The following is a 26,620-nucleotide window of genomic DNA, read 5'->3' on the forward strand; positions in this document are numbered from 1 at the left end:
TGAAAACCTCTTGCACCATTGGCAGAGTTTTTGTCTCTTTTTAAGCAACAAATAGCATTTGAATACCCAAACATATAACTTGTCATGAATCCCTTAACTCATCCTTCTCTGGTGTCATTTTCCAAAAGAAAAGCACCCTCCTTCTTGTTCCTTTAGGACAGACGGCCCTGTCTTGACACCTGCCTTCTGTCAGAATAAATGAGGCTCGGGCAGAAGTCTGTGTCTCCTCAACAGGACATTATTCCGGTACTAGTGAGCTGACCAGGGAGACTAGTAGATCCAGAGTGCTGATATATAGAGGATTTTAGACTAAGCACTGCTACTGTTGACACTGCAACAGTTTATCCAGCTGACGGCAATAAAGCAGAATCAAACGGAAAATAGTAAAAACAGGACGGAACAGAACAGAAATGATCTCTACTATTCTTAAAAATCGTATTCTCTTGCAGACCTGTGAGGAAAGGCTCAGCTCTTATAACCAGGAACTGAAAGATCACAGTTTCAGTCATCAGCGTGTCTGGCTGAAAGGCCCTCGGGCAAAATCCTGAACTTGTACTTTTTTAAAATAAGTTTAAGTCACTCAGGATACTCACCAAAGCTCAGTGACTAAAATGTAAAAGTATACGTGATTAGCATGAGCCACAGCAGCCCACAGCCTCTGGTACATGGGCAATAACATGACATGCTGGAAACATTAAGTGGAACATAAAAATGTATTTCTTATAAAGTTTGAGAGGTTCCTGATGTGTTTCTCTAAGGCAAAAAAAAGGAAAGAATATGGATCTGCTGAACATTTGTGACATGCTTCCTATAAAATCCACATTTTGGTCGTGGTGGACGTGTGGCTCTCCGTGGCCGGAGAGAAATTACACTGGTGAAAAATCAGAAGGATAAAAAAAAAAAGAAAGAATATAAACGGCGGAGTGATTTATGTGGCTGGCTCAAACCACACTAAGAGAGAACGTCTTCCCATCATACCTTACATGGAAACATACATGAGGTCAGAGTGAGGCTAAAGAGCATGATGCAATGCCCCCACATACTGAGAGCCTGTTGAAAGCGTGACAGTGAGAGTGCAAACCCTGACACAAGTTTGCCTTTTTTGCGCACGTACCACAATCCTATCTGGAAAACCCAAAGAAAATTACTTTCGCAGAGGACATATTTATTTAAATCTCTCCAAAACGTCATAAATCTGTATCTTTCTTGCCTTGTTTTAACACACAAGTCAGTAAATCATGCAGCAGAATGCCAATTTGTGTGCTGCAAAGCTTTTCGAGGGTATTACATGACAAGGTATTTTTCAAAATAAGGGGCTGCATTCCTGGAGAGAGATAGGAGGACATTAAGGAGGTAGGTTGTGGGTGGGGTGGCAGGCGAGCAAGATGACCTGACCGAGAAGGTCTATTAGTCACAGTGAATGTGGAGAGGTGGAGTGATCCCCTGACAGTGCTTTCAATTCAGTCTTACAGCAGGAAATCTGAGGGTTTCTTCAGGGAACCCGCAAACAAGACACTTGCTGCATACACACAAGTCAGAAAACAGAATTATAATAGAGAACCACAGACAGCCAGGCTTGTTTTGTTTTAATCCTATGACTCTCTCTCTCTCGCTCTCTCATGCGGCCCTGACATGCTCTCAGTGAGTTGATATGGAGCCAAGCCATTTAATGGTAAATGCCATAAGTGCCAGGTGTGGAAACTAAAAGATGTCTCCAATCAGTATAATCAGGCAACAGTGACATTTAATGGGTTCAAATTACATTGCACTCTTGTCTATCACTGTTCGACAGCCTTAAAGAAAGGGTGTAGGTTTGGTCCCAACACTGGTATGGATACAACAAAAGTCACTGTTTCTGTCCACTTGTCAAATGTAACTCCAGTAGTCACTCTCCTTTTAGCTCTGTTTTGGTCTCCACCAATTCCTGAGGGAAATATCTTCCTCTAAATACTACATGCTAACTGTCTTTTCGCCAATTGGTGCTAGGCAGGTAATGTACAGCCTTCTCGCTGAAAAACTGCTGCCTGCTCCGTCCGGAAAAAAAGCCGATGAGAGTGATGAGACTGAGTGAAGCTTTAAGGCCTAACAAACATGTTGAAAGCATTTCCTTCTGATAAAACGTTTTCAAAGCAGATTTTTTTTTTTAAATCGGCAAGCATCTTCTCATTCGCTGCCTTTTGCGCATTGCTGTTTTTTTTGGCCCGTTACCATCACCAAGTGTGGATCTGTAGAACAGCATGAAGCCTTAGCATCTTGTTTGTGTTTTATGTCTTGCTTTCACCACACATTTACACTTGTAATAAGCCCCCCCACCCCCTGTGAGAAGGAATTGATTTTGCATTGCCTTAATAAAGAAAGTCAAATACTACTTTTAGATCTTTCTAAAATAGATTAAGTTCAATACTGCAGTTATTGGAGGAAGAAGTATTGTTACAGAAAAAGCTCTTGGCAAAGGACTGTAGAAGGCAGCACAAAATTCAGGTAAAAAAGTCCTAATCCCAGTCCCCCTACACTGGCTTAGAGATACATTGCCAAGAACTAGAAATGTGGAGCTTTCATGGAGACAAAGATGAAATCCCAACACATATCATACCCATATGGAAAACGTGGCATTTCTTTCTATGTTTCAGTGGTTTATATTATCAAAAAAGATATTAAAGCCTAAGCATTGCTTCTGAATCAGCGGATGCACAATTCTCAGAGTGACAGAGAGCTCACCTCTCCTTCCAAAAAATACATTCCCCTCTTCTCATACCTCAAATCCTTTCAGGGCTCAACAGGGCTAAAGTTCACTAGCTTTACCAGATCTCATTTTCGTGCATGGCTGTGCTGGCTGTTATTATTAGTGTGGCAGCCAGCCAGCTTGGACGGGTGCGCGTCTACTGTCCCCCTTCGAGGTGAAAAGCCCAAGCTAAGGTCTTTAATCTGTAGGTATACAGTAGGTAATGTATGTCACCTTATACTCTGCAGTCTCTGTGGGTGAGTTTGTACTATGTTCATAGTTTCTGTTAGTCTTGAGACAAATGTGCCTAGTGAAAACACTAGAGATCTTCATATCTGCAGTATACAGTGGCAGAGCAGCTATTGTCAGTAGAACGTCTTGAACTGTGTCCTACAGGAGATTTAACCCCTGTCTGCCTCTATTTCTTCTCTCTTTCTGTCGTTATGTGACTTTGGAATCCATTGCCAGAAATTCCAGGAAACCCTAGAGCTTCAAGAGACATAACAAAGCTCTCTCTCTTCCTCTGTCCTCATCTCTTTCATTGAAGATTGCACTATGCTTCTCTGTCTGCTGTTTGCAGGCCTGGGAGCTCTGCAGCTCATTCGCCCTGGGAGTTAAAAGTAATTTTATTCGGTGGCTGATTGACTCATATCATAGCTTTTTAAATGGTAGAGTTTCTTACTTTTAATGCCTGTGCTAATTCTAGACCACAGACTATTTAGACCATGGAAGACGCAATCATCATTCAATGCCATTAGCATGATGTGGCATTTACCACTAAATCGAGGATAAAATTCAGCTTTAGAGGTTAATACATGTGCAGTACTTAAGCCTCCTAATTCCTAAATTTATTAGAATAACACATATCTCAGACAGCCATGAAATTGTAAATAATTGAGTGGTGCTCTTAGGAGGCTTCTCTGGTTGCTCCGTTGAAGTTGCTCCAAGCTTTTTTTAGCTGATGGCAAAACTAGAAATGAGGTTTGGTTCACAAAGCAGCAGAGCTAAATGAGAATAAATGCAAAACCACAACCACCACCCCCACCCCCATCCCCCCCGCACTAATCTGTCCATGGGGGTTCACCCATCAACTCGTGCTCAAAAAGTGTCTCCTCCACCTGGGTAAACTCTACTCTCAAACACATAGATGTATGTCTGAACCACCTCATACACACAGACACACACCTACAGACATACCTATTCACCCCAACCCACCACCCACCTTGTGTTTATATTCAGAGCTTGAGTGACTGGTATTTCATTTCGGCCTGCCCGGAGCCCTTTTGCACAGTTTGGCTTGGCCGGTGTACCATTACTGGTCATTAAGTCTAACCTGAACTAATAGGGGCCTATTTTCCAAGGTGGTCTCCCAGGTGGCTGTCACAGAAGTGAGTGGCACTGTGGGGCTCAGGGCTCGACTCAGGCACACACAGTCTCATGAAAACTCTGCCGGGACGCAAGCCAGATTCCATCATACATGGGATGCAGACTCTTTGATAACAAGAACCCATTGTTCTGGGGAGGAGGGTGGGCATCTGGGTGTTTTGTTTCTCATTAAGGCAGGTTTTAATGAGGTCAGCCAAAATGGGCACCCCATCCCATGCCTCATAGGCACTCTACCGAATTTGTAGCTTCTTATGTATTACCCTCATGAATAAGGCCAAGTCAGGCCAAAAAACTTGATAGTACACAAATATATTCAACCAACCTAGCACTATGTAGAGCTTGACCGATATATTGGCCAGGCTTATTAGCTTATAGCACATATATCGGTTAGGGCTGCACAATTAATATTATCGAAATGATCAAAAATCTAAAATATGGCTAAGTGTAATATCCAAATCAAAGAAGCTGCAGTTTCTTGATGAAGGTAAAATGTAACTAAATGCAACAAAACAGCATTATAAATAAAGCACTGTAGTGCTGCAGAGACGCACCTGTCTACAAATCTTGTTCTCCACATGTAAGAAAACATATTTATTTGATATAGACCCGAACAAATGTCACATCATCATGACTGAATAGCTTTTTTAAATGAAAATCGTGATGCAAAAATAATTATCATTCCCACTAACTGTCAATCATATGGAAAATGGTAAATTTTTACCATATCATGCAGCCCTAATATTGGTACAGAAATTACCTTTTTTTATAGGCAATTTAGATAATAATAGTGGCATAACATAGTGTGTACACCAGAGAACACTGACAAGCTCAATACTTTTCTAAAAATACTTTGGTCACTATTCTTAAAAAAAAAAAAATTAAGAGATAATTGAATTATCTATTTTTTTTTTATAAAACAAGGATGGTTAGAGCAACACTCTCTTCATGAAAAGCCACTTAAATAATAATATATAAAACAAATAGTGGTTTCATATCAGCAGACTTTGTCAGAGCAAACACCATTATATTCAAATGGTAGATTTTAATATGAAACTGTTCGTATGTTGGAGCTGTGCCCTCCTCCGTGTGACATGTGTTGTCATTAATCAGAAGAGAAGGAGCCATTAGGCTAAATACATGGCTAATTAATCCACACTCACACTCCATTAGACGTCATGCTCAATTTGTGCAGAGAGGTGTGTACTGGGTAAATGAGCAGAGTTGACAGAACCCACAGCTATTATTCCTGAGGAGGTGTTAATGTGCATCTCCAAGAAGAAAGAGTTGATCTAAACCACTCAGCACAAATGTAGTTCAAGTGGATATTACAGCTTAAATTGAAAGAAGAAGGAAATCACTGTCCATATTAAATAACTGCATTCATGTGTTTTTTTTAAGTAAGGAAATTTGTGAACTCTGCTGTCTGATCAGAGGATAATCGCATGCATATGTATCTCAGTCCAAAAAAATGTGACTAGACTTATGCATTAAAGCCAAACCGTAAGCCTCCAACAAGGTTAAACTGCAGTAGGGCATATAGAATGAATCATCCCTTAGTTTAATAAGTACCATTTGGCTGTCACCTCAGCGGCTGTAGAGCTGCTCTATTACAGTAAAGCCCCTCCAGTACAGAGCTGGGGTTATTCAATAAAAACCTGACTGAGTGTTTCTCCCAATCACCACTGGCAGAGCTCTGATGAGGTAAAGAGCTCTCCTATGCCAGCCTCTGTCCCTGCGGAGCACTGTCTGATTAAAATGGTTTTCTGAAGCCATATTTCTGTTCTCCTTGTCCCCTTGCCAGAGCTGAGAGAGTACAGAAAGAAAAATTGACAAATTACCTGATGCATACTGAAATGAATCCACAAAAACATTTCTAATCTATAAGGTCGCAGATAAGGAGACAGATGAGAACTTTGGATTTCTACTTTTTTGAGAAATCGTTGGTATCAGTGTTTCAAAGACACAGGAAGACAAATGTAGACGCATACCCTACATTTGTTACTGGGGCTGTGGGAGGACTGACTTTGCATCAGCCATTCTGTGCTTTTGATCTTCAGCCGTAATAACTTTCACCCCCACCACTTATCTTACAACCTCCTAACAGGGCAGTAACATGTGAAGTGGAAAGAAATGGCAACAGCATAGTGGCCCACTGCAGCCGACTTTGTTACTCTCCTGTCCTCTTGCCTTGCTTGTAATACATTCTCGGCAATCCTCGGAGGCACATATGTAAATGCCTGAGTATGCTTCTGATTAGGAGGCACAAAGAGTACACTCTATAAATGCACTCTTAAACAATTACTGCTGCTCCCGACTGCAGCCCCAACACAGACCTCAGACTGTGCTGCTGCCTGACTGGCTTATTCGGGTGGGAGAGATGGATGCGGACCATTTCAAACAATGTGCCTTGCAATGAGACACATGTGCAGAGTCTGACTTTAGATACTAGACAGAGAAAGGTTTGAGAAACATTACGACTGAATGAAATTCTACTTAGTGATGAAACGAGTCGATTAAGTAATGAGCCGACCAAGAGAAAATTAATCACCCACACTTTGATTGCTGATGAATGGCGTAAAGCTGCATAATCATCAGCTTTATATCTACAACAGATCTAGAACTATGTGTTTTGAGAAAGGTGTTGCTCATAGTGATGAAGCCATGGATCATTGTAACCGGACTCTGCAGTTCCCCTCTGCTCTATGGAGCGTTTTAGCATCTTTTAGCTTTTTGTTTTGGTTGCTGCAACTTTCCTGTTTTAGTTCACTCTCACCGATCTCATCATTGTCGTTTTCAGTAAAAAAGTTCTGATAAACCCACTGTATACTACCAGTAGAGCACCAAACAGCAGACAGGCAAAGCTAATGACTAGCTAATGAATAATGTGGAGCGTTCAGCAGTTAAAAGTCAGATACTTCCCTCAGGAGTTGATGGAGATCGAAACTAAAAGGTGAGTGACTATTGGCCTGACATTCATCAGGTGACCATAAACTACAAATGAATGCTAATGCTGCTCAGGATGTGAAAATTGGCAACTTTTTTGCTAACATGTTTCACAAATCAAACAAAATGAGTGTGTTTGCAGCTTGTTACCACTGCCCACAAGTGACCAAAAAACCTTGTTATTGAAGGTTTAAGTCACTAACAAAGAAATAAATTGCTAAATATTATATTATTATATATATTATACCGGTTCCACCTTTTTGAAGTTTTTTTTTTACTCTTGTAAATCTAATTTATTTGGGTTTAGTTTTGGTCGGACAAAAGAAGAAGACATAACCTTTGACTTTTAACAATAAAGTGATAAATAATCTGAGATTCTATGGTATGAATAATCATTATAATCACAGCCCTAAATATATTAATAACTTGTGAGACCATCGGAAAACATTGTATTCTCCTTAGATTTTATGCCAATACTTAAAATAAATGTTCAAATACTCAGAACTTGGTTAGAATAAAAAAAACTGAACTTTGAAGCTTTTCCAAAGAATGAAACACAATTACGGTAGAAGTCTGACTTGTGAATACCCATGTAAGGACACAGTGATTGTTTTATGTGTATGAGGTAAGCCCTCACTTCCATCATTACCACATACAAGCCTGATCTCCCTCTCGCCAGTTCTTACTCCCATGATGGCAGTCGTCCAATGTGGACTCACCGAGCTGTCCTTCACATTCGCCATACACACTTCACACACAGCACCTCTATAGCCAAGAGCATAAATCCAACAGGCCTATAACTGACCTACACACTGCCCTATCTGTTTTCCCCCGTGCGATTCATAGAGTGGTTAACCTCGCTAACTGTGTAAACACATGACCTCATGGTCATGTGTTTACACTCAATGGTATTTTTCACACACACCGCTGGGATTTACATCAGGTTATTACTGCCACGTTTCCTTAATTCCCCATTACCCTAAAATATGGGACTTTTAAAAAGTGATTTGACAGGCTCTTGATTAGCCATGTTTGTTTAGGTTTGGGACGCTATGGGAGGAAGACCAGAGGGTGAGAGGAGAAGGGCGGAGGGAGAGGACAGGGGGGTGAAGAGAGGACTGGGAGGAAAGAATGGAAATTTGGCAAAGAGAAGAAGTAGGGTGAAGTGAGAATGAACGTTACAGTAATCATTTCTTTTCGGGAGTAACAGGCTGAGGTAGAATAGATTGGTATTAAAGAAAAGGAGAAAGGCGAAGAGAAAGTTAATGTAGCCGTTATAAGAATGACAAGTAAGGTGGTTTGTGTGTCACAGGGACACACTGTGCATGTCTGAGGTCCCAGTGGGAGGACGGCAAAGGAAAACACTAGGCCAATCAGCTAACAGAGACATTTCCTGTGCTTGTTTTATCAGATGAGAAGAAGCCCAAAAGGCTAAACGTCCCTCTTAACAATGTTGTACACTTCTCTGAATAAACCACTTTGGGGAAAGAAGGGGAGAACATGCATCTTTGTAGGATGACATCAGAAGCGCTGCTTAGGAGTACTGACCTCACTCTTGCACCATCAATCATCTACAAAAACCCCATGAAATGTAGATCACATGAGTAGGAGAGGAGGTTTTACCTTTTAAGATATAAAGCAAGGCTGCCTCATGAATTAAATCATCACCCACTGAAAAAAAACAAGAGATTTAGCAAGGGGGAAAATAATACAATAGTCTTTTTTAAAGCTCTGAAACTTCTGGTGGAGCTCGGCATCTGGCAACTAGCAGATGGCGGGCCAATATGCCAATTACCAACACCGACATGCCATGCTGCCTATTAGGCAATCTGGCCTTGAGTGATAGCACTTTAAAGTCAGAAAACGACACAAGTGAGAGGCTGATCTAACAAACCCTCTTCATCAGAGTGTGACTAAAGCCCAGAGGAATTCAAACACAGGTCTATCATGCCCACATGACTGCTTCAGTCAGGAGAATCAAAGATTGGGCAATAAATTAAAAGAAAGGAAGTAAAGACACAAATCCTGGGAGGGAGGATCATTGTGATATTATTTATGCATGTATAGTGTGCTGAATCTGTGGCTTTAAAATAGCTATGTAAATCTGGTTTGATTAAATAGGACATCATTTGTTGGTGAATCTATTATAGGGCGGGGTATGGATCGACTAGAAGAGGCGAAAAAAATGACAGTATGCATTCTCCAGCACCCAAGAGACAACCAGAGTCTAATTGTGCAGTGAACAAATGCCAGAACATTGAATAGCACTGTGGATATTCCCCTACTGAACTTTTCCATGTCAGCTTGGCTGCATAATGAGGTTTTTCCTTTAAAACGGCAAATAACAGGAATTTTAAGTTTATATCACAAACATCTGCAAAACTCTTACTGCATTATTTTCTAGGACCTAAATAAACATCATCTGAGGTTTCATGGCCTTGTGTGACTTCTCAAGCAATTAAACAGCACTACTAGCTTTTGCCTACCACTTGTTGACCGTCGTTACCCGGTGAAAGAGTTAAGAATTCTTTTCCAACACGAGATCTGCCCGTCCGTCCAAGCTCACCATATTATACAACTTAGTGTGCGGTTCTGGATACAGCGCATTCAAATTACATGCTATCGAATTCAAAGGCGAGGGGGAACAGAATGAGTACACTTTGGGGCTCCAGTCCAGCGCCAGAGTCCCATGAGCTCTAGCTGCATGTCAATCACAATCACTTCAAATGAGCTGAACCCTGTCCTACTCCTACTGTTGTCCAGAAGACACAAACCTAAAACCTAAAATAACTTTATTTGAGGCAACTGGTGGACACTGATGACAAGGACGCCATTGATGAAACAGAAATAACTCATTTTGCTTGTGGTACTGCAGGCATGGTGGAGCAGAATCTCCATCTCAAACCATTTTCTTAGAATAAACAAATCTGCACAACCTTAAGCCAAGGGGCAAAACGACTAGAACACAGGAAACATGCTTGACATAGTTTCACTGGTCCGTTATGAGAAGAAACCAGAAAATAGCTCTGGCACCTGCTGTGCAGAAACAATGTATGTTTGGACGGACATGTCAGCATACGATCACTGGAAACTGAACCACATTTGGAAAACCTTAACACTGGACACAGTATAGGTAAACATCTATTAAAAAAAGAACAGAAGGGTCCAATCATTTGTGTTAGAAAATTGCCTCTGCCAGTTTTCCATTCTATTCAAATTCAGTTTGCCACTTGGTTGGCTTCCTTAGCTCAGTGGTGGTAAGAAACTACTGCCTTGCAAGGAAACTCTGGATTCTTGCTTTGGAACTTGATACTGTGGTGGATTATGAGTATCTAGGATCAAACTATAACAAAGCACCCACATATACTGCATGCACGTTAACACATAACTGTACACAGAAGGAATTTATGAATGCCTCATGCTTTAGCATGATGTTGATTATGATGAGAATGAGGCGCAATAATTACCTGATCCACCATATAACTTTAATCAAGTGTATGAGAGAAGGGAGAGAAGGGGAGAGAGAAGAAGAGGGAGCCAGCGTACAGTAACTAGAAGCCTTCACCGCACTGTGAAGTCCAGAGCCAGACTCCGGAAATGCATGGCAGTGTTCCCTACATCCTGCCCGCCCAGCCCTAACCCTGGCTCTCGCCCCACACTGCCAAACCCCTGTTATCACTCTATGCAATTACCTCCAGATTCTTCTGTACCCATATCATATCGTGCCAATTATAAAATCCGCTTCTAAGTACACTACAAAGCACTACATGCATTTTAGTGTCAAGCCTGCAGTTTTCTGGGAGTGTTTTAGTCCAAAAATAGTTGTGTGAGAGTACATATGTGTGAACATGCAAGCAAAAACTGAAATCAACTGCTAGTGTAGTGATTCCCACCAGGGGTTGCTTGTATGCCAGGAAAAACTTTGTTGTTGCTATGTGGTTCTTGAAAAGATAAATTATCTCAACTAATTTCACTAAATGGAAATTATGATTTTATTTTAAAAATATAGCCACATATTGAGTCAGCTGTAACACCTTAACATTACATGGTACAATTAAGAATGTGCGAAAAGTAGTTAGCAAGGGAGCAGAGAAGTCTCAACAGTGAAAAAGTTAAAAGTAGTTGAAACTGACTGAAATAGCTTAAAGTCCTGGATAAACAGTTGAGAGGCTAGCTAAAACTTGAAATAGCTAAAAGTTCAACCTCCACATCATCTTGTCACTTGTACACATCATAAAAGCAGTTTCTCAGTTTTGAACATATTGCAAATGCTTTGACACATTGAAGCAAATGATTATGTACAATTGTCTGCTGTTTCCTACATTATCAATTGCTTATGTCATGCTGATCACAATGAAATTACACCGGTTCTTGGTTGAACAGTCTTACCCCCCAAAACATCTAGGCATACGTTCATTCCATATGTCACTACATGCAAAATGGCCGAACATGTTGTTAAAATCAAAGTTATTCTTCACATTCAAGTATACAGCTGAACGAAATGTTGTTTCGTATTGACAATGGTGCATGAACAAAGTAAGAACAGACAACAACAAATCACAACATACTACAATACCATACACAGTGAACAGTAACAATACACAGTGAGCAGTGAATAGTGCAATATATATATAGAGAGAGAGAGTGAGAGAGATATATATATAGAGAGAGATCGTCTACATCTGTTAATCATATTTTCTATACACGTCTATTAGACATTTTTTATAAATGTCTCCTTACTGTAACTGATGAAGATATCCATTGTGATGTGGATGGGAATCTGTGACCTGACAGGAGCATCAGCCTAAGGAGTGTTTCATATGCTTACATTTAAAATTTTGTAATTTCTACCGTTGTGCTATGCAGTCAGTCCTTTCTTTTTCTTTTCTGCATCACAATGACATGGTCTGTCAACAAATTACAGTACGAACAGCAAAAACGTAACTGTGAATCCTGTTTAAAACTTTATACTGTTGAAATTGATATGACATATTGAAAAAGTGCAGCCTTGTGCATTCATCAAAACGTTCAGTATAGTTTACAGCAGAAGATACTTACACAGTCCACTGTTATATTGATAATATGACTAAACATTTTGACTATCTTGGTCGTAAACAATGACACAAGGACTTGACATTCTGATGGCACTGACATGTTCAATGACATAAAGATTTGCTTTTGAGAGATAGACTAAGGATTTTGAGCAAGTTACGGGCTTTTGCAGGTAATCCACTGTGTTGTGCTGTTTCTTCGATATGTTTTGAGAAATGCACTTACTGTTTTTCAAATGTTAAGAATGATTCTACAAATGTACCAAAGCGAGTGAGAAAAACTCAGATCATATCGGGGGGAAAAAAACAGGATCGGGACATCCCTAGCTAAAAGTGATGAATAAAGAGTTGAAATAGTTGGCTAGAAATAACAGATAAACAGTAGGACTGTGATTATTTTGACAAATATTGCAATTTAAGTGGAAATGGTAATATTTGCATTTCATTTTCACTGAAACAAATGACAAATAATGATGATGCGGTCTGTACCAAACAAGCATGTTCTCTGTCTGGATAATCTGTTTTGTAGGGTGGGGCATCTCTTTAGCACCACAGTGCTTCATTTATAATAATGACACATTTTACCTCTATCAAAAAATTGCAGTTCGCCATATTGCGATGTCGATAGTATTTCAATTAATTGTTCAGCCCTACCCTGTATGCAGGATAAGCGGTTGACGATAGATGGATGGATGGATGTTCAGCCCTAATCAAACAGTTTAAATAGTAAGCTCATATGAATAGAAAAACAGTTGAAATAGATAAATAAATACTGAATAAAAAGTTAAAATATATATAAAAGTAATGGATAAACAGTTGAAATATCCAGCTTCTGCCACTCCAGAATGTCACAATGAATGTCAACTTGACCAAACCGACTTAAACTTAAACTTAAAATTCATTTGTATGAATAAATTGTTTAAGAATATTTTCTGTTACATAATAGTGTTAAAGAACATCCGGTTTAAAATCAATTCAAATGAGCACATTTGTAACATGGCGGGTCCATGAAGGGGTACTATTCATCTGATTGGGCTGTGGAGGTTCATCAGAAGATGTTGGGAAGCAGTGCTCCAGGGCTGTTCTGCATTGCATTCCATTCAATCACCTGTCACCAGATCAGGCCTGCGCCTTATAAGGAGAGGTGGGCATTCTCCACGTGTTTTCCAAACACTGCACAACTTATCAGATACAGTTTCAAGGGCAGTTATTATGCTGTCTCTGCCCCGAAAGCATAGATATGTACCCACTGCTTTTACCCCTCCTCCCATTTTCCATGCTTCCATTTCACAGATACTACTATGTAATAAAGCTGAGATCAAAAGACTTGCTGGAGTACAATGAGAGTTGAAGTGAGCCTTTTGCCTCCAGGGAGGTGGGATTGCAAAGAATGTGAAACCTTGAAATGATGAGAAGTGGATTCATCTGCAAGTGAGCAGGACTGACTTTTGCAAGACTGCCCTATGGCTTTGTCTGCTTGAGATGCTGCATGTGTTTAAAGTTTATAAAAGACAATTGCCTTCTGTATCTCAGCATGATCTCATGGTCAGATTTGACCTTTGAGGGGTATGTGGTGTGCTGGTAGCCATATGGGGCCTATACTTGCCTATAGCCAACTCTGTAGTTATGGGTCAAGAATACAGCTTCTCTTTAGGGTTTGGAGGATGCTATGGATATTATTAACGGCCAAAAATATGTGATGTCAAGTTAAACTTCTTTGCAGCATTTTCCTCGAGTTGTTTCAGGCTGTAGTTGTTGCCATGTCGGCTGCTGGGACGATGAGAAACTTGGCTGGCCGGGGGTTTTGAGACCCCCCTCTCCTCCTCCTGAAGGACTGAGCGCGCATTACAGGAGTGGACAAAAAATGCTTTTCTTTGTGTTGCCCTGCGGTTAACAAAACATTTACATGACAGCGTCACTTCTCGACTCATAGAAAAGTTTCATAAAGTTCGCAATCATGAGTTAACTTTTGCTTTTAGTAAACTGCTAGCATGAAAAGCGCACAAAGAGGGAGCGGCTTACAGCCAAGATATCCTGAAAAGTATCAGCAGCCCATGCGCACAGCACAGACACATTTAATCTGATCATCTCCCGTCGTCAAATAATGCATCTTAATTTTCATTCGCTAAAGCACCAGTGCGTCATGAATTTTCTTCCTATGAACGCGTATGAGATTGTAAGAGTTCATTCTGCAGGAAGCTCAAAGTTTTTGCGCTTACCTGTGGATCTTAACGGGACAAAGTAGAGCTGTAGAGTTGAGTACGAGGAGAGGAGAGGGACCCAGTCTGCAGTCGGTCCTCCACTACACTCAATGATAAAACCGAACTGAATACCGTTCAAGCCCCTCCCTTTAAGATAATCGCACATCTACTCTTGGCTGAGATGTCTGCCCCAGTCTGCTCTTAAAACGCCAACCTACACAGCTGAGACTGCACCCACACAGCATTTGCAAAGCCTGCCTGAGTCCAAATGAAAAGTGTAAACTCTCCGAACAATTTGTGCAACACTTCTAATAGCGAAAGTGACTTCAGGCAGAAAGTGCCCCTTTTGGTTATCCTTCGGGGGGCCTCTGAAAGAAAATCATCTGTCAAGAGCGATCATGTGAAATGTTAATCTTGGACAAAAAGCAGGTCTGTCTGCTCTCAGGCAGGCCAACAGGCTTAAAAACATCCATATTAATGTGGCGGTGACATTTCATTTCAGACAAAATAAGGTATTAACATTTTGTTTATGTTTTACTAGTGCCAACTTTGAAATAACAGCTTGAGAGAGATTCTGTTGTATTTTTTGGTGGCGGTGGGTTTCCTCAGTAGAAAATATTCCCATGGAAATTGTAGACAGTTCTGGGATTATTTATTCAGCTGCATTATATTGGGCACTGATTCTGAGTTTTCAAATGCTGTGCACATCACAAGTGAAATTTCATTCATCTACAAACCTGGACAAAAAATCTAAACTATCTGGATGGATAGCTCACCACTAGAGGTTATTGAGAAAATAGTAAATTTTGCAGTAGGTCTAAATCTGGGTGAACTGATCCTGTAAATAGCCTTGTAAGGTGAGGTCACAGTATGTTGGCAAGGGGGGAAAAGTTCCATGGTTCCCCAAATGAATAATGTAACCTACTGTCTGTGTCTTTTTATTAGTTGAATGACTTTCTAAACACTGAAATTCCTTTCGGTGTGTAATGGTGGTTTGTTATACACGAAAATGTGTTTTCATTGTTAAATCATATTGCCATATTTTGTTATTTACTTTAATAATTAGAAAGGTTGCAGTCCGTGCATGTACCTGTGTATGGGAACACATCCACGCATATCCAGGCCTTAAATCCAGCCTATATAATTATATTATTTAATGAAGGAGTGGATTTGAGGTTTCCTCATATAACAGAATGTGATTAGATTTGAAGGAATTTGGTCCTAAACTAAAGTACTGGAATTTAAATGTTGACCTTGTGGGGATGCTATTTGAAAGTTCATCCTGTAGCTAATAGTAGCTATAGCACAGCCCTGGCGTACTTTCTGCATCAATTCTTTTACATTTGGATGTTGAAAAAGTGTGGTGTCATGTTTGGTTCTGTCCACCAAATGCAGCCCTCCTATTTGTGACCTTTGTCTGTCAGCAATTCCAGGATGCAGTTAGGAGGTGACAAACACAATAGCAGCAGTGTTCTACTTTCTACTATGAAACAGCAGAACAGAAACACTGCCCCGCTTTGTTTTCCCCCTTTAAAACAATGATGCTCAGAACAAAGAATGAACTTAAGAGCATTAGGCCACTGGTGCAGAAATGAGCACCATATGCTGTGTTGCTCTTTTGCATGTGTTTTTTTAAGATAAAGCGAAATAAATGCGGTCTGTTGATTGTGTGCATGTGCAAATGCAATTTTGTGTAAGTGTGTGGTGTGCGTGTGCCTGCTGTATGTGTTTGTGTGACAGAATGAGAGACAATGAGCATGAGGACAAAGACCGAGTGGAGGGGGAGGTTAGAGGGCTGTGCTTCACAACAAATCTAAAAATGCGTTTATCTTCATTCCTTTGAAAAATAATGCTTTTGAGATAAACCTGTCAGTCCCTTATCTTGCAGGTTTCTTTGAGACTTGCTTTCCAGTTTGCACACAACATCTTGGCCATAAAACCCACATTATCATGATGCAAAATCACTTCATGGCATAATTTGATTGCCAAAAATGATGCTCTGGCTGGGGCATGTTTATAGTTAGCATAATGTGCCCTTATACTGAGGGCTGATGCTCACTTGCTGTATTTACATCATGAGCTCAGGTGTTTACCTTTCCTCTGGGCTGTGGCCTTGCATGAGGTTTTTGATTAGAAAAACATTTTAACGTTGTAAAACAGGCTAGGTTAAGGAAAATATCATGGTTTGGGTTAAAATAAGTACATTAGCTGCATAAGTTAGGTTACGTCAAGTGACTTACTCACTTTTCTCACTTAAGTCACATGAATTAACTTAATAACATGACTTAACTTAAGTTAAAATATAAGTCAACGATGACTTTTGGTTTCACACAGGACACGAACAGCTGTCTCTTGGGTGAAAAGTCCTGTGTTTGTTTGACCCATCCATCCACGCCATACTCCCAGCCTCCCCATCCTGTTGCCTACGCAGACTTTGACGCTCTTCAGACTGCCTCAGTACTCATAATTACTACGGCCACTAGAGGTTGCTGCTTGCACAGACAACCAACACAGGCAAGGACAGTCTGGAATGGACATATCACCACATAAGTCTTGACCATATTAGTACTAGCAGAAGTAGCCCAGAACATATGGATGATTGTCCATGTTTATCTGGCCAACAAACCAAGGAGAAAACTTTATGGCACATTTCTTTGGAGCCCCAGACAAAAGAGATTCGTACTGTCAAATCTACCAGACATATACCTTCAAAACGTTACATCAGATGAAACACCTCAGAACCAATTATTAAGGTTTTAACAACACATTGCTTTTAACAAACCTTTGACGTTTTCCCATTTCATCATATTGCTTTAAATCAGATGAAAGCCTATGTTGCCATCTTGCAAGGAACTGACATCAGAGGTGAGGATGGGATCTGCCTTCAAAGTTGTAGAAAAGTGTCATAGTTAATGATGAAAGTCCCATATGTGACTCTGCAACACCATTAACAAAGCTTAACAAAACAAAGGTTTCCTTTACAACAATGAAAAACAAGGACATTTGGGGAAGCTACATCTTAAAATATAATCAGAATATCCCAGTGAAGTAGTGTAAAGTAATGTCATAAATGTCAGACATCAACTTAAAATGGATTAACATATACTGCAGCTTTCCCCTTGCTGTGTTGATGGATGATTGGTATCTAGGATATCTTAGTGTCTCAGCTGGTCGGTGTGCATACCAAATACCTGCAGCATCCTGGGTAAAGTCCAGGACTTTATCATTCAGATCTATCTCCTGTTCCTTCGTGTATCTCTCTACTACCAACTGTCAAAGGCAAAAATGTCAACACAGGATAGAAGCATATTGGTCGATGACAATAGTGTGTATTATCGGCCGATATGAGCTAATTGCATTTAATCGTCATCAGCCGTTTATAACGGCAGATATATGACAATTAAAAAAGAAACAAAAAGAGCTTACTGCAGCATGTACCAAACATGGAGAGGGCTGTGTTAGCAGTGAGTCGCTCTTTTGTCACGTTAATAACATGACTTAAATAATTATAATAAAAACAGACCCAATCATTTCTCTTTCCCTGAAACCATTCATGACTTGCTAACCCTCCCGTTTTTCTCTGCATTCTCCTGGCTTCCTACCAGCTCACTGCAGGTTAATGTCACGGTAGCTGGGTGTTGTAAGCTACGCTGCTGACAGACGTAACTGTAGATTTATTCTGAAACAGTGTGGCAATTCTAGCGAACTTCTAGCGAAGTTCATCACTTCTAAATATTCTCTAAAATCACACAACGTTACAGCAGCTAACACCGCCCATTGCTAAATTAGCCAAAAAGCTAATGCCATGTTTATCAGTGGAGGAGCGCTAACGTCGCAATGAGCTGTTAAACTATAGTTTCTGGTGTATTCTAAATATATCTGTGAGCCGACTGTCTGCAGTTAGTCGGCATGTCTGAAATGATTAAATCAGAGCGGACATGTAAATAAATGTGAGCTGAAGAAGAAAATAACATGGCTCCTCTTTTTGTGACATTGTAGATGTGAAACGCTGTCAGAGCCGTAACTGCTCTGGTTGTAGTTACAATGTTAGTTAAATGAAATCTCAAAGTTGCAGGTCCTCATTGTAGAGAGTCATGTTGTATTAGATGCATTCAACAGCAGCTCACTGTATCACAGACAGCATGATTTAGACATGATGAGAAATGGTTTCTTGTAGCTTTGGTTAGAAGAGTGCTGGTAAAGGGATGAACTGGATGTGAATATGCTACATTAAAATTATGGTAGATTATGTGTAAAGTGAAATACACTTGGTTATTCTCTCTCACTCTTTCGTTTAAAGATGGCTGAAAAAGTTGCATGTTCCAGCAACAAATATTTATTGATGTGCAATTGTTTACATGTTCACTTTTTGAGTAATCTATTTTATTAACATAATCCATTTAGGAAAAGGTTTTATAGTCCACATACATACCAGCTTTCAATATCGGCCTGTTCTAAGTGTAGTTTATACAGTAAAGGGGTCTATCCAAATCATTCTCTAAATCTAAATATCGCCTCATAAATTGGCTCTTTTTCACTTTAATATCGGCATCGGCCCCCAAAACCCCATTTCGGTTGGGCTCTAATAGGTACATTGGTCTACATGAATGTTACATAAATGATAAACGTAAATGCTTTTAAAAACAAAATACAAGTAAATGAAATATTCAAATGTCATGCCAGAGGCATTACTGAGCTTCGAGCTAAATGCTAATGTCTGCATGCTAACATGGTCACAACGATAATGCTAACATGCAGGTCATTAGCCGTTATTTGCTAAATAGCACTAAAGGCAAAGTGTAGCTGAGGCTGATGGTAATGTCATCAGTTTTGCAGGTTTTGATTAAACAAGTTTAAGCATTAAAAAATGTTTGACCTGATGATTGTGGGGCTAGATGAAAAGTTAAGGGTCCAGGCCATTTAAAGGTGGGGTATCTGGTTCTGGAGAAAACCAATTTCATGACAAATATGACTGTAATGTAACTAAAGCTTGCTAGGTTGTGGGTTAGCAAACTCTCTACAGCTGCTCCTGCGGAGCTAACATGCAGAGAGGACGAGATGGTTCCAGAGCAACTATAGATAACATCACAACAATCTTGGCCAACAAGAAAGTAAGCTGAATGTATGAGGGCAAATAATTTAACGTTACCTTACACACAAGTCATTTCTTTTCAGCACATACACAGAATGGACAACTAGCGGACAGTGAGGTGATATTTTCTGAATTCAACAAAAAGACGTGTATTGGATTAGAGTCGATTACCCCACCTTTAATCCCAAAACAGCTTGAAACAAGAAAAAAGCACAAAAGTAACCAAAATTAAGTCAAATATAGGATATGCACAAAGATCAACAAGACTCTTCAGCTATGCTAGTGGCTCTTTGAGGCTATCCTTCGCCATGTGTCTTTGAGCTAAATGCTAATGTCAGCATGCTAACATGTTCACAATGACAATGTTAACATTGTCAGTTAACCATAACCAAAAAAATCTAATTATTTTGTCTCACTAATTTATTTAGGATTCATTCTCTGTGCACCATGGCAATCCATCTGATAGTTGTTGCGCTATTTCAGTCTGGACCAAAGTGGTGGACAAACCAACAGTCAGACATTGTAGGCCATTAACTTGCCTAAACACCTTAAATAATTGTGTCATGTACATACTGTTAATATATGATAACTTTAGATCAATGTGGATTACATAAGTGAATTACTGCAAGAACTGTTACATATGAAATTCAAACCTCTAGTGTTAATGTGCATGATGAACACATCTTTGAACCCTTTCCCTAAGCCCTCTAACCCCCTTCCATGGCTAATTTCCATTATGTAAAATGATTTATAATGATCAATTACACATAGAGTGCAGGAGGCTCAGGCAGGGATTTAAAGCCTTGCTGTGACCCACCTGGCTCAAGCTGTAACTTTTTCACATGTTCAGGGGCCCGGGAACGGGTCCCTGGGGGACTCAGTCACACCAGCTATAAGTCTTAGCAAAGCAAACACAGAATCCCTCGTTTGTTGACTTTTAGAAAATGTTAAATCCAGCCAGGAGAATGTGAGAGTTTGGCTTGATACATTTATGTGAGGAGTGGTTTAAAGCTAAAACTCTTTCATGTTGCATTTCATGACATCAAAGTATCTCTGAAGTGAATTCCCATGAGGTGGTGTAAAACATAAAGCTGCACACATTAAACTTTATGAAGAGAAATGATTTTACATTATTCCATCATTACTCTAGAAAAGATCAAATTGACCTCTTTTTTTTTTAAAGATACATCAATGGAAATGAGAGTTCTAGCGTCTGTCTTTCTGCTTTCTTAAACACCCATAATCTTAACCAACTGTCAGGTGCAAGAGCTTTTCAAACATACCAAGTGTACAAAGGAAACACATTTGCCCACAGAGGAGCTGACAGAGCTGGTTGTCTCTTTTGGTCCATCCAGTAACTTCTCTCACCAGGCAGCAACCGTTGCCAATTGCTTTCATGACCAAAAATCCACCACTGGCATCCACCTAATGTCCCTACTGTACCATTTTAAGTCATCACTCTAGTGGCTGTTTATCATTCTATGAAGAATATTCAGGCCAGGCATTCTGCTGGAAAATATCAGTTTTCTTATTTATTAAAACACGGGGTGTAACGTAAGTGTCCCATGTGAAGAAGCAAAAGTGCTTATGTAGAAACCTGGCTTTGATACACAGTTAAGAAACAGGGGTGAGTAAGAGAGAGGATGTCACCTCTCAAGTGGGCACCTCCCATCACAGATGTTTAACTGAATCACTCCCATGACACCTCCGCGAGGCTCCTCTGAATCCCAGTGCCGCCACATCAACAAACATAAAAACATAGATATCTGTTTCTGGATGGATCTCACTGCCAAGACCTTGGTTGATACATGAGAGGTAATTCAAAGCCCATCAAAGACACTTCATGTTGAGCCATTTGATTGTACAGTAATATTAGCAATGTGTGGCAACATGAGGGTTTTTGTGGCTTATTTCTTGCTTGTTTCAGTCTAAGATGCAGTGACACACACATAAGACAGCAGCAGACAATAAAGCTTTGAAATAATTCCTGCTTTGGAGTCAAAGCTGGGGCAAATATAACATTGTGTGGGATGTTTGATATTACCACGGAAACCCCATCTGTGTCCAATCACAACAAGGCCATCTGTTCAGCATAAAAAAATAGCTGAATTACATGAAGAAGAGTATGGGAGATCAGGAAACTGTATTTTCTTCATATATACTGTACATTAACTGCACATGTGGGCATGTAGTTCTGCCAACTGCAATCACAACATGTATTTTTCAACAATACACTGAAACCCTACCTGCTTACTTATTGTAGGTTACTCTGAATATGAAAACTGATCCCTCTTATATTGGCTTAGTTACTTCACACACATGCTGTATTGCGTCTCTGGGCCAGTTCACTTTAATTACACAGTGGGCTGAAGTCGGATCTTCTTGCCAGTGTACTGTCATTCCTGAAACCTATTTTCATTCATCAGTAAAAATGAACGGATGAATGGAGGGTGATCCTTGGACAGCCCCTGGTGGAGATTATGATAAAGTGAACGCTGTAAGTATGAGTCAGAGCCTTAATTTGTTGTGGTGTCAGCATCCTGACCTATACTGCCACCAACAGTTCACAATGTAAAGCAGAGATGATCCTATGTAAAAGACTGTGTCTGTAATCTGCAGATTATCATGCCAAGAATCATGAAGATGATTTTGATATATTTTGCAGTGGTGTAATATAGAAACTTCACGTCCTCCCACATAAGAATATGTCCTAATTTGATAAATAAGTTTTGAATAAAATCAATATATACTATATTCCGAATAAAGGTATAAGAAGAAAAACAAACAAACAATATCAGTTGGGGGAAAAAAGGCTTTAACAGCAGAGAGAGCCCCAGAGCACTCATGTGTATCACACTGTAGTTACACTACAGTACTGCAGCTGCTACTTGAATGGGCCTGGTCTCAAGGGTCTTAATGTGACTGAAGTATCTGAACACTTTCAATTTAATTTGCACACCTAATTATTAAGAAAAAAATTACTGTGTCAAGAACCTAAATACTGTGTGAAGGTTTCAACTCTGTAATGGTATGATTACCTGATAGTTGTGTGTGTCCAGTGTATTAAGAGCGTGGGGAGGTTTTTTTTTCACCAAACAATGAAAAAACGTAAAAATAAATGAGCATGCTTTGGCTGTATCAAAACAAATCCCATGATCTCATAGGAAGAAATATCCATAAAAGTAGAAGCTCCTCTGGTGCACAAAGAATCAATTCATGTCATGTGCAAAAGGTGACAAAATGTGAAAAAAACCCCAATATGACACCAAAGTGAACAAAGAATGATCAGCACAACTAACAGACTGTGTCATTCTTGAGACTTTCCATAGTAGCAGAGGGAGTCAAGCCGAGCCATGCCGTGAAGGGCCCCAAGCAGTCGAGCCGCGCTTAGTGTTTTTCCACTGCACTGCACAGCAAGGTAAAGTTGTTTACCTTGTTGATGTGTTAGAGGTGTGCTAGTCACAAACCACAGCAAGAGTCTGTCGCCTGCAGTGCTTTGCAGCTCAAGGTGGCTGTTACTGTTTCTACCGTGTGAACATGTTGTCCTCAAAGTTGATGCATTAGAAACAGGAAAAATGGGCAAGCAGAAGGATTTGAGCGACTTTGACAAGGGCCAAATTGTGATGGCCAGACGACCGGGTCAGAGCATCTGCAAAACTGCCGCTTTTGTGGGGTGATCAGTCTGCAGTAGTTAGTATCAAAAGTGGTCCAAGGGAGGAAAAGCAGTGAACCAGCGGCAGGCTCATGGGCAGCCAAGGCTCATGGAGAGCAAAGGCTGGCCCGTGTGGTCCAATCCAACAGACGAGCTACTGTAGGTCAAACTGCTGAAGAATTTAATGCTGGTTCTCATAGAAAGGCATCAGAACACACAGTGCATTGCAGAATGTTGCGTATTGGACTGCGTAGCTGTAGGCCACTTAGGGTGACCATGCTGACCACTGTCGACTGCAGAAAGTGCCTACAATGGGCATGTAAGCATCAGAACTTGACCACGGAGCAATGGAAGAAGTGAACTGGTATGATGAATCACGTTTTATTTTACATCATGTGGATGGCCGGGTGCATGTGTGTCACTTACCTAAGGAACACACGGCATGGATTCACTATGGGAAGAAGGCAAGCTGGCGGAGGCAGCGTGATGCTTTGGACAATGTTCTACTGGGAAACCTTGGGTCCTGCCATTCATATGGATGTTACTTTGACATGTACCAACTACCTAAGCAATGCTGCAGACCATGATGGCAGTGGCCTCTTTCAGCAGGATAATGCGCCCTGCCACAAAGCAAAAATGGTTGGCCTCCAAATTCCCCAGATCTCAATCCGATCAGGATGTGCTGGGCAAACAAGTCCGATCCATGGAAGCCCCACCCCACAATTTACAGGACTTTAAGGATCTGCTGCTAACATCTTGGTGTCAGATACCACAGTACACCTTCAGAGGTCCAGTGGAGTTCATGCCTTGACGGAGAGAGGGAGGAAGTACTGATTGTATAAATTTGTGCCAACATGACCCACATACAATAAAACTAATTTACCTTATTTCACATTACCATTCAATTGCAGTGAGACAGTCTTACGATCTCGGGAAGGCTCCTCTAATGCACATCATTTGAAATGTAATTTCCAAGGTCAGGGATCATTAAACTCCAGCGAAGTCGGATTTGCTGGGTGTTTTAAAAGCTCTGTTTTTAGTTACACTGACTAGCTATTAACTGTACACTTAACAATGAAATTGTTCTTTATACTACAAGTGTTGCTGGAGTGTATGATCTCTTCTAATAATTTAGGTTATCGATTTTTTAAATGACATAGGAGTTGTATCCCTGCAAAGTATGTCTTACAGTAAGACGCAAATGTTATTCTAAAAACATACTGCATTCGTTAACAGGCCTTAAAGGTGGTACTGGCATAAAATACCTGTATGAGATGCAAAAATATGGATTGAGTGAGCAGGTAGGAGTTCACGAGGACATCTATTTTGCACATGACACTCTTCAAATTTTCGAGTGACCCAGCTCTACTGAATGTGATGGAAGACGTAACAGCAGTTTAGAGGTTTTTTTCTAGAGAGATAAACTTTCAGATAATGTTCTTAACGGCATCTCTAAAATACCAAGCAATGACCCTTTCCCTCAAATTTAAAAAATATGCTTCTATGAGGAAAAAAAAGCAGAGTAGGCTACTGCCTCTGGCCTTACTTTCTCCGTCTTTCATGGTGTTTCGATTTGGTCTCCAGATTGCTTCACTTGCTTTAGGTTCGGCCTCTTTCCAACACCTTTTAAAGACACGAAGTGGATATGAGGGTCAGGAACAGAAAATAAGAGAGGTTTATTTTTTCTCTCTGCAATCTTCAAGTCTGGTGTAGTTGTGTTGCAGGCAAATACAGCAGCATGAATACAGAATGTCTTTTATTCTGTGTCCTTTGTGGATCAGAGCAGATCACAACGTCTGCAGAACACAATCTGACAGGACGCATGGCTTTCCATACAAATGTCTACAATTCCCTGTGAGTTAAGGCAGTGCATACAAGATCATAATTTCACTTTGGCGTGGTTAGAGATTTATGTAAATAGATATAATCTTGGAAGGAGGATTAAGATGAGAGTGCAGCATTTGATCTTCAAAGGGCTGGAGGTTATCTCAGGTAAAGTACAAGTGCAGTTAGGTTCCATAAAAAAATCTGACACAGAGTTAAACTTGTGTTCATTTCCATTACAAAGACAAGTGCCTCTTTCTCATTCTTGGCCAGCTTCACCTCAATATCGTAGCGCTCATCATCCACTGTGTCAATCTCTCAGTGCAAATCCTTACAGAGCTCCTGTGAAGAGAACAGACTGGGCTTCTTTAAACCACTACGGAGTGCTGAGGAAAAAAAAACCAGTAATAAAAAGAAAGAAAAGGAATGATTCATCATCAAATGGAATGTAAAAGCATTGGCTTTAAAATTTCAGTCAGCCGTCAACTAGACAGGAAGAAGGATGTCTTTTAAAGTGGATTTTTTTAGAAAGAAAAGTGTACAGCAGAACGAGAGATGCTGTTTATCTGAAAAACATGTCGGAAACAGTTGTGGAAAGTGTCTGATATTATAGACAGAATGTATCCACATATGAACCTATTCTAAGCCATTCTGGACATCAGGACATGGGAACTGAGGCATACAATACATCCAGAGGCCTGCGATGAGGCTATTGAGTGTCCATGGCTCTTGGTAGTGTGAAACAATATTTTGACAGCTGTATGACAGCGAGGACAAATCTCAAAAACAATTGTAATGTAGTAGGCTACAGTAGCATTCTACGGAGAACAATACAGAAACCACAACAGACCTACAATGACAAAAGATAAGATTGCATTGAGAATCCAATTGCCTGTGAGTCTATAGTGTGAGCAGGGAAAAGACATGTACTTTAAGTACCTTTGGTGTTGCTGTAAGCATGAATATCAGCTGTTTATTTTAAATAGTTATTTCACAGTGTGTCCTAAAAATATGTTGGTGAAATAACATTATTCTTATCTGTATGAACGTGCATGAATCATATGGCACAATCCTGAAACTAGCTGTAAATACAACACTGACTTTACCACCTTTTAACTTGATATGGCAAACTTGTTAACAACCAGTTGCTTATTTAAACATCCAGCAAATTAGGAGAAATATTATCATTCATTTAGAGTTGTATTTCTGGCTATCTGATAAATGTAAGTATAATATTCAGTCTCCATTTAGTGCTATTTTTAAGCAACTTCTTATCAAAATATTTGGTTCTTTAGCTGTTCACCAGCTGATTGCTAACTTTGCTGTTTGGTGCTGAGCAGGTAACGTACATCGGGTTTATCAAAGCTGCTGCTGGGACTGGCTTGATATTAGCAGTAAGAGTGAATAAAAGCAAAGTTGCGAGTTTTTAAACCAAAAAAATGCGCTGAAAGACAATGAAACGTACCATAGAGCTAAGGAGAAGTACAGAGTCAGGGGGAAATCTTGGCACGAGCGACACCTTTCACATAAGAGAAATAATTTGATCCATAATTAATAAAAAAATATAGATTATAGCAGATTTTACTTTTAACCAGGTCAATTATGGACACTACACAGACCAGACCACAATAGTTTCAGATAATTGGAGCTGGGAGCAAACAAATCAGGCATGTAATGCATAACATTTGAGGCATAAAGTATAATGATATTCACTGTACTGGTATTGATGATCGATTCATGAGCCTCAAA

The 26,620-nt window shown here is 40.1% G+C and overlaps 1 protein-coding gene across 7 annotated transcripts in view; it reads right to left on the bottom strand.

Moving 5' to 3' along the window:
- The window catches only part of cald1a (caldesmon 1a), a 60,846-nt gene extending 46,373 nt beyond the window's left edge, over positions 1-14,473 (bottom strand). For 6 of the 7 annotated variants that reach the window (XR_005447375.1, XM_038738475.1, XM_038738474.1 and 3 more), the window contains exon 1: positions 14,322-14,473. The gene's annotated coding sequence lies outside the window, so the exon portion shown is untranslated. The remainder of the gene's footprint in view (positions 1-14,321) is intronic. The other variant, XM_038738476.1, reaches the window with a different exon arrangement.
- Between the last annotated feature and the right edge of the window lie 12,147 nt (positions 14,474-26,620).

Source organism: Micropterus salmoides, unplaced genomic scaffold, assembly GCF_014851395.1.
Source record: "Micropterus salmoides isolate LMB-PRFRI ecotype aquatic unplaced genomic scaffold, ASM1485139v1 Ms_hic_scaffold_23, whole genome shotgun sequence".
Taxonomy (NCBI): Eukaryota; Metazoa; Chordata; class Actinopteri; order Centrarchiformes; family Centrarchidae; genus Micropterus; species Micropterus salmoides.